The sequence below is a fragment of the Capra hircus genome, chromosome 1 (assembly GCF_001704415.2).
Source record: "Capra hircus breed San Clemente chromosome 1, ASM170441v1, whole genome shotgun sequence".
In the NCBI taxonomy this organism is placed as follows: Eukaryota; Metazoa; Chordata; class Mammalia; order Artiodactyla; family Bovidae; genus Capra; species Capra hircus.
Genome location: NC_030808.1, coordinates 97,902,362 through 97,912,913, shown reverse-complemented (window position 1 = coordinate 97,912,913; position 10,552 = coordinate 97,902,362).

Below are 10,552 nucleotides of genomic sequence, written 5' to 3'. Positions count from 1 at the left end.
CATCATAAAAGAGCTGAGATAAATTTCAGTTGCAAGACATGCAACCAACTATTTAGCACTATAAACAATACCATCACAGTAAAAACTGATCATTGAAATATTTGAATTGTCAAATTTGGATAAAGTTTACTTCAAACTCTATCAAGCAGTAAACAATACACAATAGTAAAAAATGAAAGACTGGCTGACTCAGGATATCTGACATTACAGCTCCAAATTATGCATGCCATTACAAATAAAATTAAAAAAACAAGTAGAAAATTGTCTAGAAAGAATAGTGAATAATAAGAATTTGTGAGCACATTATTTGACAAAATCAGAAGCTCAAAGACTAGACAATATACATTTTCAGAAACTGGCTTGAATTTTTTTTGATTGATTGATCATTACTGTCAAATAAACTTACTATTATAGATTCATCCAATTTTGGCATGCAAAAAAAAAATAGAAGGAAGATTCAAGTCATATGGCACAGAATGAAATAATTTTCCAGACAAGCAATCAATATTTCATTTTAGACCATGAAAACAAGTAAATCAGGCTATAAAGTACCCATTGTCAGCCACTTTAGCTAGGTGAATGGAACGCATTAAACATTATTATTACTGAGTGACGCTAGCTGGAGTTTTTGTCTTTGACTTGTATACCATCCTCTGTCCTTCACAGTGTGTTGTCTTCAGATCTAATCATTCCCCTTCACTTACTGACTACCTTGGCACCTGGGTTTACAATTCTCCTCCCTTTCACAGGCTCTGTTATCATTCTGAGTGCCTGGAAAGACATGTATTCAACTCAAATAAACCCTTAGCTATCAGGATATTGACCTCATTTCCAGTGACTTACTTTCCTACACAGTGGCCCTCAGGCATCCATCACCAAGTTGTAAACTTGGGACCTTAATCTTTACCTGAAACTGGTCTAGCTCTTAAATTGCAAATTCAAACTCTACAGGGATTTGAGCCAAAAACTTATTTGCTGCTTAATTATCTCCAATACTTCCATCTTTCATCTCAATTTTATGTCACTTAACAAATAGTATTGAGACCTCTTGGTACCTTATGTTATTCTAGACATTGGATGTCCTAGAGTGAACCAGGAAGTCAGAGATACCTACTCTCATGGACCTCCTTTCAAAACCATTGACCTGGCTTTAGTTTCTCGATCAACTCTACCGCAACTTCCTTCTCTACACAGCTTATGTCTCATGGTCCATCATTTCATCATCATTTCCACTTTGTTCATTATTTTTCCATCCTCTACTGGCAGAAGTCCAAGCCTAGAGAACTCTAGCCACCTCCTTTCTCATCATATTTATCTCAGTGGCTGAATATCATTTGGAGGAAATAATGTACCTGTGCAGACTAATACCACAATAAATGTATAGTCTCCACAATAGCAACGGGGCCCTCACCCCTCCTGAGAAATCCTTTCTTCTGTGTTTTCTTAACTGGATTTCTAGATCCCCAGGTACTTTTTTCAAATAAACAACAAGCTGAATAATGCTACGATCCAGGGCAAACAGTTCCAAGTGAACTGACAAATCAATTCTATCATTCATGTTGTGATAATAGATGATGGTGATTATTATCAGAGTAGAACGTCTGGAAGCATCCTTCTTTACCTAATTAGGCTCAGAGACTGAGGCAACTAGGAAAGGTTCTGGGCCTTGCTTGGGCTGGAGCAACTGATTTTCTTTGCCTTGATGTTAGGTATTTTGTTGGGTCTCACCATAACTTTCAGCTTATGTTCAGCAAAAATAAAGTAGGAAGTTTCCACATTATGCATATAGGAAGAACAAGTATATGCAACCTCCCTAGGCTATCTGACCAGGTAATATAGTACAAGGTGATTTAGGGTAGCTCAAATTTTAGTTATTTGGCATCTTTGCGCACCTTGGTTTTCCATAAAATGTACACAGTAGAACCCTATTAAGGGTTATTATAAGGACTGAATAAGAAAACATATATAAAGTGTTTGAAACATGACCTGGCCCCTCATGAGTACTCAGAAAATATTAACTATTAGTTGCTGATTCTATTTCCATCCATAATTCTGGTTTCATCTCTTTCTGGTACACCAAGTTTCTTTAAAATGCAGTCTGTGTAAACTCCATTTTCTTACCTCTCTGGGTCTCTTCACACCACCACTCTTCCACACCTGTTCTTATGGAGCCACCAATGGCCTCCTTGACACTTAATTCCCTATCCTTTTTCCCCTGATTCTCATTTTGTTGATCTATTAGCATCATTTGGCACTAGTGACCATTCTCTTCTTGAAACAATCTTCCCCAAACTTATATGAAGAAACACATCCCTTGATTTCCTCCTGTGTTTCAGATTACAACTTCTCATCTCCTTTTTCAAAATTCTTGTTTGCCTACTTTTTCAAGGTTGTCATTCGGTACTGTTACTGCTCAGTTGCTCATTCGTGTCCGACTCTTTGGGGCTCCATGTAATGCAGCACACCAGGCTTCCCTGCCATTCACTAAGTCCCGGAGTTCGCTCAAATTCATATCCACTGAGTCAGTGATGCTATCTAACCATTTCATTCTCTGCCACCCCCTTTTGCTTTTGCTTTCAATCTTTCCAGCATCAGGGTCTTCTCCAATGAGTTGGCTCTTCACATCAGGTGGCCAAAATACTGGAGCTTCAGCTTCAGCATCAATCCTTCCAAGGAATATTCAGGGTTGATTTAAGGTCCAATCATTTTGTTCTTATTCCATGTAATTTTCCCCAGTATATCTAATATACTCTAGGTATATCTAATATGTCATCTCTATTCTTTAGGGTGGAGACTAAGGTCCTATGAAAAGAAGAGTGACCTAAAGAATGAGGTTTATGTCTTTCTAAGAACCGAAGTGCACCTCGTCCAAGATGGAAGCAGCCTTGCTCCATGCTGTCGGTCAGCAACTCAGCTTCTTTTGTCTTGCTGTTCTGCACCCCTGAATCATCTGCATATCACTGTCTGCTGTTTGAAGCTGGTTTTCTGTTAAGGTCAGGGGCTTGAGGGAGGCGGAAAGAGATGAAGTTCAGGGGTAGGGACTACGCTTTAAACCAACAACATGGAGGTTACACATATCACACCTACTTATATTGCACTGGCGAGTTGTTGTCAAATAACCACTTGAGTCCACAGTGAGAGCTGGGAAACATGGACTTTGGTTGGGTGCCTCCTCATAGAGAAGGGGAAGGTGGACTTTAGTGAACACCCAGCAGTCTCTGCCACACCATGGAAAAGCCAGTAGCTAAAAAGTCTCTATCTTCAGCCCCAATCCCTTTCCTTAGCTCCTGACTCAAACATCTGCTTACTGGATAGTTCCACTTTGATCTCCCACTGACAAATTCAGCATGTCCCAAATAAAATCTATATAATATTATAATCTTTTATAATATTCCATGGTCCCCCATACTTCATTTTACCAAAAAATGACTCTTCTTCCTTTGTTTCCTATCACAGCAGTAGAAATACCACACAATTTCCCCAAACAGTTTCATATAATTCTCCACTCTCTGCCTCCATCCTGCTTGAACTCCTTTCTATAGCGAATCTATTACAATGGCCTATTGATGGCCTATTCTAAACATCTCTTAAATCCTCAGGTCACTGTCAATTTATGACTTTGATTAAGTCTTCATTCTCTACTTTAGCCCACTTAAATTTGCAAATATTCTTCATTTCCTTCATCTATTTGATTCCTCAGTGTGGAGAGCAAGAATTTGGAAAAAGAAGGACATTAAATTCTAGCTCTACTTGGCATAGTGATTAACAAAATTTGGAGATTGAGGGATTTATGTAAAAATTAATGAATCTTCTCACTCCTGAACTGAGACACAGTGAGCTGCACTAAAGATCATGTGGGTAGCAAAGGATTCCTATATCCTTTACATTAATATCCAAGTGCTCTTTCTAAACTACAAATCAGAGACGTTATGGGGAGGGAGGTGGGTGGGGGGTTCATGTTTGGGAACGCATGTACACCCGTGGTTGATTCATGTCAATGTATGGCAAAACCAATACAGTATTGAAAATTAAAATAAAGGAAAAAAAATTATTACAAAAAAAGGGAAAAAAAAACCTGCAAATCTAATCTTACCATATATGCAACTTTTTAATGCTTCCATTCACTTTTGAAGCCCAAATTCTTAATATGGCTTAGAGGTCTTACATTTTCTAATTTCTACCTATTCTTGCCCCTTCTCATCCTGAACTCTTAACCCCAGACGTAGGTAATTGCTTCCTCACATGCACCATCTCTCCCTTGTCTTGAAGCCTTTGCATATGACATTCCATTTGACTGGAACTCACTTCCTTAAACTTGATCCTTTTGCCTATCTAACTCCTACTCATCCCTGAGACAGCAACTGAGTTCTCATGCCTTCCAGGAACTCAAGGAACTCTCTATTGCAGGTGGGATTAGGTACATTTTGGTATTTGCCCCTGGTGCTTGTCCTCTACAGCACTTAGAAACCTTTGTTATAATTGCATTTGATTGATTACCTATCTCCCCAATAAAATGTAAACTATGTGATAACAAAAGTTATTCTGCTCATTGTTGTATCTGCAGATTAGAGTTTAGAATGTAATAAATGCTCAATAAGTATTTATTAAATATTCACTTAATATTTGGATCTATGAATAGTTTGGAATGAGAAGAAAAGTACCACAAAAATTATTAGTGGAAAGTAAAAGTTCCTGACACAACTACACTTAGAATGAACAGATTAATCTTATCTCCTGAAACACATTTTTATTTAGAAAAATAATCTAGTAGCATGTTGAGAGTAGAATGAATGATGTCAGGACAGATACAGAAATGTGAAGGTGTGCCTGACTTTGGTCTCCTTCCCTTGTCTGACTTCCTGTATAGTCCTGTATAGAGCTCAGAGCTCTAGCCTTAGCCCCTCAATCCAGTTCTTTGAGGCTTTCTAGATGCGCGGTGTGAGGAGGATGCAAGCACAGAGACATGAACCCATTATCTGGTCTAGCTGTTTATTCTTTTTAAAAAATTGTGTATTTATTTAATTTTTGACTGTGCTGGGTTTTAATTAAATGCTGCATGGACTTTCTCTAGTTGCGGCGAGAGGGGGCTACTCTCTAGTTGTGGTGCGTGAGCTTCTCATTTTGGTGGCTTCTCTTGTTACCGATCATGGACTTTAGGATACTTGTTCCGGTGGTTGAGGCTTATAGTCTCTAGAGTTCGGGCTCGTGTAGTTGTGACTCACAGACTTAGTTGCTCTGTGGCACATAGACTTTTCCAAGACCAGGGATCAAACCCACGTCCCATGCATTGACAGGCAATTTCTTAACCACTGGACCACTAAGGAAGTCTAGACTCTCTTCAGGGCACTTGTCTTAGGAAACAAGATTACCATGGTGACAATCAGTTGTAAAGTGTGTCACTAGTGATTACTAATATCAAAATACCAATGCTTACAAGTTGTCTTCTTTTTAAATTGAAGCAGATTCACTGTCATCTCTATTATAACGTCATTCTTACCACTTTCTTACCATTTTTCATTCTGATATTTTCAGGAGTGGGAAAGAATTGGCACTATGTAAAACTGACCGTGACAGTTGGATAAGTATGTGGTGCATCACTTATTTGTCTGGCTTTAAAAATTGAAGTGTGGCTCTCTCTTTCACAGAAATTTATGCAGAGTTTATACTGAGTATACAGAATCATCAGGTATGAGTCAAAGAGTAGCAAGCTAAATTAAATACTGCCACACTAGGAGTGGGCGGAAGGAAAATTCTGCAGGTTAAGGAAAGGCAGGGTGTTGTTGCTAAAAGAGGAGGATGGAGCTGTCTTCTGAAAGCCTGTGGGTTTGAAGGATCTGCATTTAACTCCTGCAGCTAGGGAGAAGTAGCAATTTCGCCAGTGGGTTTAAACAGATATAAGTTCCAGGTGAAAGTAAACTGTTGGTCGTTCAGTTGTCTCCGACTCTTTGTGACTCTATAGCCCACCAGGCTCCTCTCTCCACAAAATTCTCCAGGCAAGAATACTGGAGTGGGTACCCATTTCCTTCTCTAGGGGACCTTCCCGATCCAGGGATCGAACCTAGGTCCCCTGCATTGCAGGAGGATTCTTTACTGTCAGAGCCACCAGAATCTGAACCAGTAAGCATCTGTTACTTACTTACAAGAAGTGCAGATGCTGTCATCTTGGAGCTAACAAGGTGCAGTTATGAATTTTTTGCAAGGACATTTAGGGTCCTGACTGCCCATAGACTAGAAAGATACTAATCTTTTAAAATTTTATTTCTAAAACTAATCACATTGTTCTATTTCAAATATAACATCTAGCCCTACATTTACCTGGTGCTATCTTGCAGCATCCTGCTATTAATTTCAGACTTCCAGACTTAAATTAACTTAGTAGACAATCTATGTCCAAATTGCCAATTGGAATTTGCATGGAATAAGACACCAAGCTCCAAAAAGTGACTCTCTCAAGGGCCCTTGGTAACACAGCATATGCATATCCAAGAGAAAGAGAAAAGCAACAGCCATCTTCTGAGCTACTTTTGTCAACAACTGCATAGAAAATCCTCGTTTTACCTTGACTGTCCTACTGCCGGATCCTACTAAGCATCCCCGTGGTTTTGCACTTGGAGATATTGGAGCAAGGTCAGAGAAAGCTGGGTATGGTCTAGAATGAAGAGTCCATGAAATGATGACTATTCTGGAGATATGATGAAGAAAATCCTAGATAGTTTTATAAATTTCACATGAACACTCTCAGGTCCTACCAATCCTAACACAGACAGGCATTCTTTCTTAACTGCATTATTCTTCTCTTTGGTTCATTTGCTGTGCTCACTGTTTTTGCTGCACTTGTGCATTTGTTTTGTTCACTGGAAAAGTCAATACTTTAAAAAAGTGATATTTTTTAAAACCTGAAGAAAAAGTCTCAGAGGACATTGTGTAACGTCTGAAAGAGCCAAGATTCTCATTCTTTCTAAAAATTTAAACATTCTCAGACTTGCCCCTGAGGAAGAATCTATAGTTTGTGCAGATATCAATCAGCTGTCTTTCATCTTCCACCACCTCTTGCTCAAATTATGAGTGAAACTATAGCATTGTAGAGCTGGCTGCTCCCCAGTGAATCTGAAGCTGTCCTAAAGATCATTTTCTACCACCCTGAAGGTTTAACTACAACTACACTTAATTGGCACTGGTGGGCAATTCATCAGGGGCGTTGCAGTGTGACTATTCAGGAAATGTCTGCCTGCCCAAGTGCTGGCAAGCCTATTCCTCTCAAATCTCTCAAGATCACTTGTCCAAATGTTTTGCACTGCAGTGTTGATGATATGCCCAGTTCAATCAATCAATCAACAAATATTTATGTGAAATGCCTGTTCTATCACTACCGCTTATTTGAAACTCCCCCTCTGTTGCCAACATGCTCATGTAAATCGTGGTCAGGGGCAAAGGTCAGGGTGATCCTTATCTGACCTCACTAGATGTATGCTGCAGTTTCTAGCCCTTCCCAAATGGAAAAAGAAAAAAAATCAATTAATCCACCAAAAAAAGTCATTGAGTATCTACTATGTGACTACATTTTTAATAGATTTTTATTTATTCTTGCCTAATGAAACTCTCAGACCAGGGTCATTCACTCCTCTCCTTCCTTCCCTTTTTTCCAAAGACAGCTTATTAGCTCCTAAAGTTTGTATAGAATTGTGTAGTTAACAAAGTATTTTGATTCTTAACCCTACCAGAAATACTGAGAGGAGACTGTTTTTTCCCTCTTTTGCAGCAGAATAACCAGGAAATTTGGATTTGTCTAAAGTCACAGCCAGTAGAGAGCAGGGTAAACACTCATGTCCTCTAACTTCAGAGTGAATTTCCACAGAATCCTATCGCTCCCCACTCCCTGTAAAGAACTGGAAATAGTGTGAGTTTGGGAAAGGACTGGTAATCAGAAGAATAAAATAGTTTTTAAACTTGGAAATTCAATATCAGAGTCAACCCAATGATTTTGCCTCACTTGAAAACAGAACTTGAGAGCTTGATGCATTTCAGAATCCCTTCCTGATTTCCAACTAGAGATGATCCGAATCTTTGGACTCTTCCATAGTTGCCTGACCTCAAAAAAGTCCAATTGCATGACACTGTCCTAAGACAATTAATGCTAGATTTCTCAGCACCACAATTCTGGATGGCTGCTCTTCTAGCTGTGTCTAAATGCATCATTCACGTCCTCTCCCCTGGACCTCTCACTCTACAATTCACTTGAGTCAGGCTGTTGGCCTGGCCCGGTCCTTCCATTCAAAGTCTGTGATAAGATCATGATGGACCTCCATGTCACTCCAGTCAAACACATTTTTCTCTCTCTTTAAGAGGCAGAAAAATGGCAGTGGTGAACAAAACATAGAGAGAACTCGACAGTCAGACTGCCTTGTTTTGAACCCTAACACCTTTATTTACCCATTGTGTCATCTCAGGCAAGTTACTTAACCTTAACCTCTCCATGGTTCACTTTCTTCACTCCCAAAATGAGGATGATGATAGTATCTGTATCATAGCACAGGTAGGAGGATTCAAGGAATTAATACATGCAAAGCCTTGAGAAATGTCTGGTTCCAAATAGGGAAAAGGAGTACGTCAAGGCTGTATATTGTAACCCTGCTTGTTTAACTTATATGCAGAGTACAACATAAGAAACGCTAGGCTGGAAGAAGCACAGGCTGGAATCAAGATTGCCAGGAGAAATATCAATAACCTCAGATATGCAGATGACACCACCCTTATGGCAGAAAGTGAAGAGGAACCAAAAAGCCTCTTGATGAAAGTGAAAGAGGAGAGTGAAAAAGTTGGCTTAAAGCTCAACATTCAGAAAACTAAGATCCTGGCATCTGGTCCCGTCACTTCATGGCACATAGACGGGGAAACAGTGGAAACAGTGGCAGACTTTATTTTTGGGGGGCTCCAAAATCACGGCAGATGGTGACTACAGCCATGAAATTAAAAGACACTTACTTACTCCTTGGAAGGAAGGTTATGACCTACCTAGATAGCATATTCAAAAGCAGAGACATTACTTTGCCAACAAAGATCCGTCTAGTCAAGGCTATGGTTTATCCAGTGGTCATGTATGGATATGAGAGTTGGACTGTGAAGAAAGCTGAGCGCCGAAGAATTGATGCTTTTGAACTGTGGTGTTGGAAAAGACTCTTGAGAGTCCCTTGGACTGCAAGGAGATCCAACCAGTCCATCCTAAAGGAGACCAGTCCTGAATGTTCATTTGAAGGACTGATGCTGAAGCTGAAACTCCAATACTTTGGCCACCTCATGCGAAGAGTTGACTCACTGGAAAAGACCCTGATGCTAGGAGGGATTGGGGGCAGGAGGAGAAGGGGATGACAGAGGATGAGATGGCTGGATGGCATCATCGACTCAATGCACATGAGTTTGGGTGAACTCCGGGAGATGATGATGGACAAGGAGGCCTGGCGTGCTTCGATTCACGGGATCGCAGGAGTCGGACACAACTGAGCAACTGAACTGAACTGACTGTACCCCCAGAACTGCATAGAAATGATGCTCCAATATAGATCTTATAGAGTAACTTAACCCTGGACAATCTGAGCTCAATTCTGTCTCTACAGTTAAATGCCTGGAACACATTGACTTCATTTTATGGAAGAATTAGCTCCATGAATGGGGGGAAAAAAAACCCACCCATATATACGCTAATTAAAGGACTTCCTTGTAGCTCGGACAGCAAGGAATCTGCCTGTCATCAAGGAGACCCAGGTTCTATCCTTGGGTAGGGAAGGTCCTCTGGAGAAGGGAATGGCAATCCACTTCAATATTCTTGCTTGAAGAATCCCATGGACCTAGGAGCCTGGCAGGTTATAGTCCATGGGGTTGCAAAGAATTGGACATGACTGAGCACCTAACATTTTCACTTCACACTTTGAATAGATGTGTTCACAGGATCTGAAGTCAAATGAACAAGAAGTTTGTTACACAACATTATAGTTTGCATGACTGACACTCAGGCTTGGGAGAATAAAGCATTTCAATCTATTCTGACGTCTAAGACTGCTGAGATTTCAGTTCCTAGGTCCCATCCACTCATGGGCAGTATAACATGACCCAAATGTACCAGAATGATTTTATTTCTAAGTTTTATCTTGTTTGTGCTATAATGCATAGGCAGTATTTGAATTGGTTTTCCCTAAAAAGAAACTGGTTTATATTATGATGAGTAATCTTAGACCCTACTGATATTCCCCAAATCCCAATAAGGGAACAGCATTATTTTACCATCAGAATGGCCAAAACTATTTCAAACTCCAGCCTTTTGATGACTTCATAGATGCATAACAATGTGGCTAGTTTTGCTAAAAGCACCAGAAGAAACAGCCTTTTTCCTATTCAACCCCACTGCTGTAAGTACCTCATAAAAAATTTTTAAAAATGATTTTGTTAGCCTTGATGTTCAAATGTTAGAGACACTAAATTTACTACACAAACTAAATGTGTTGACTCTGGTTGAATAAAGTTTTCCTGTTAATATTATAAGATTTGTTTTTCAAAAAAG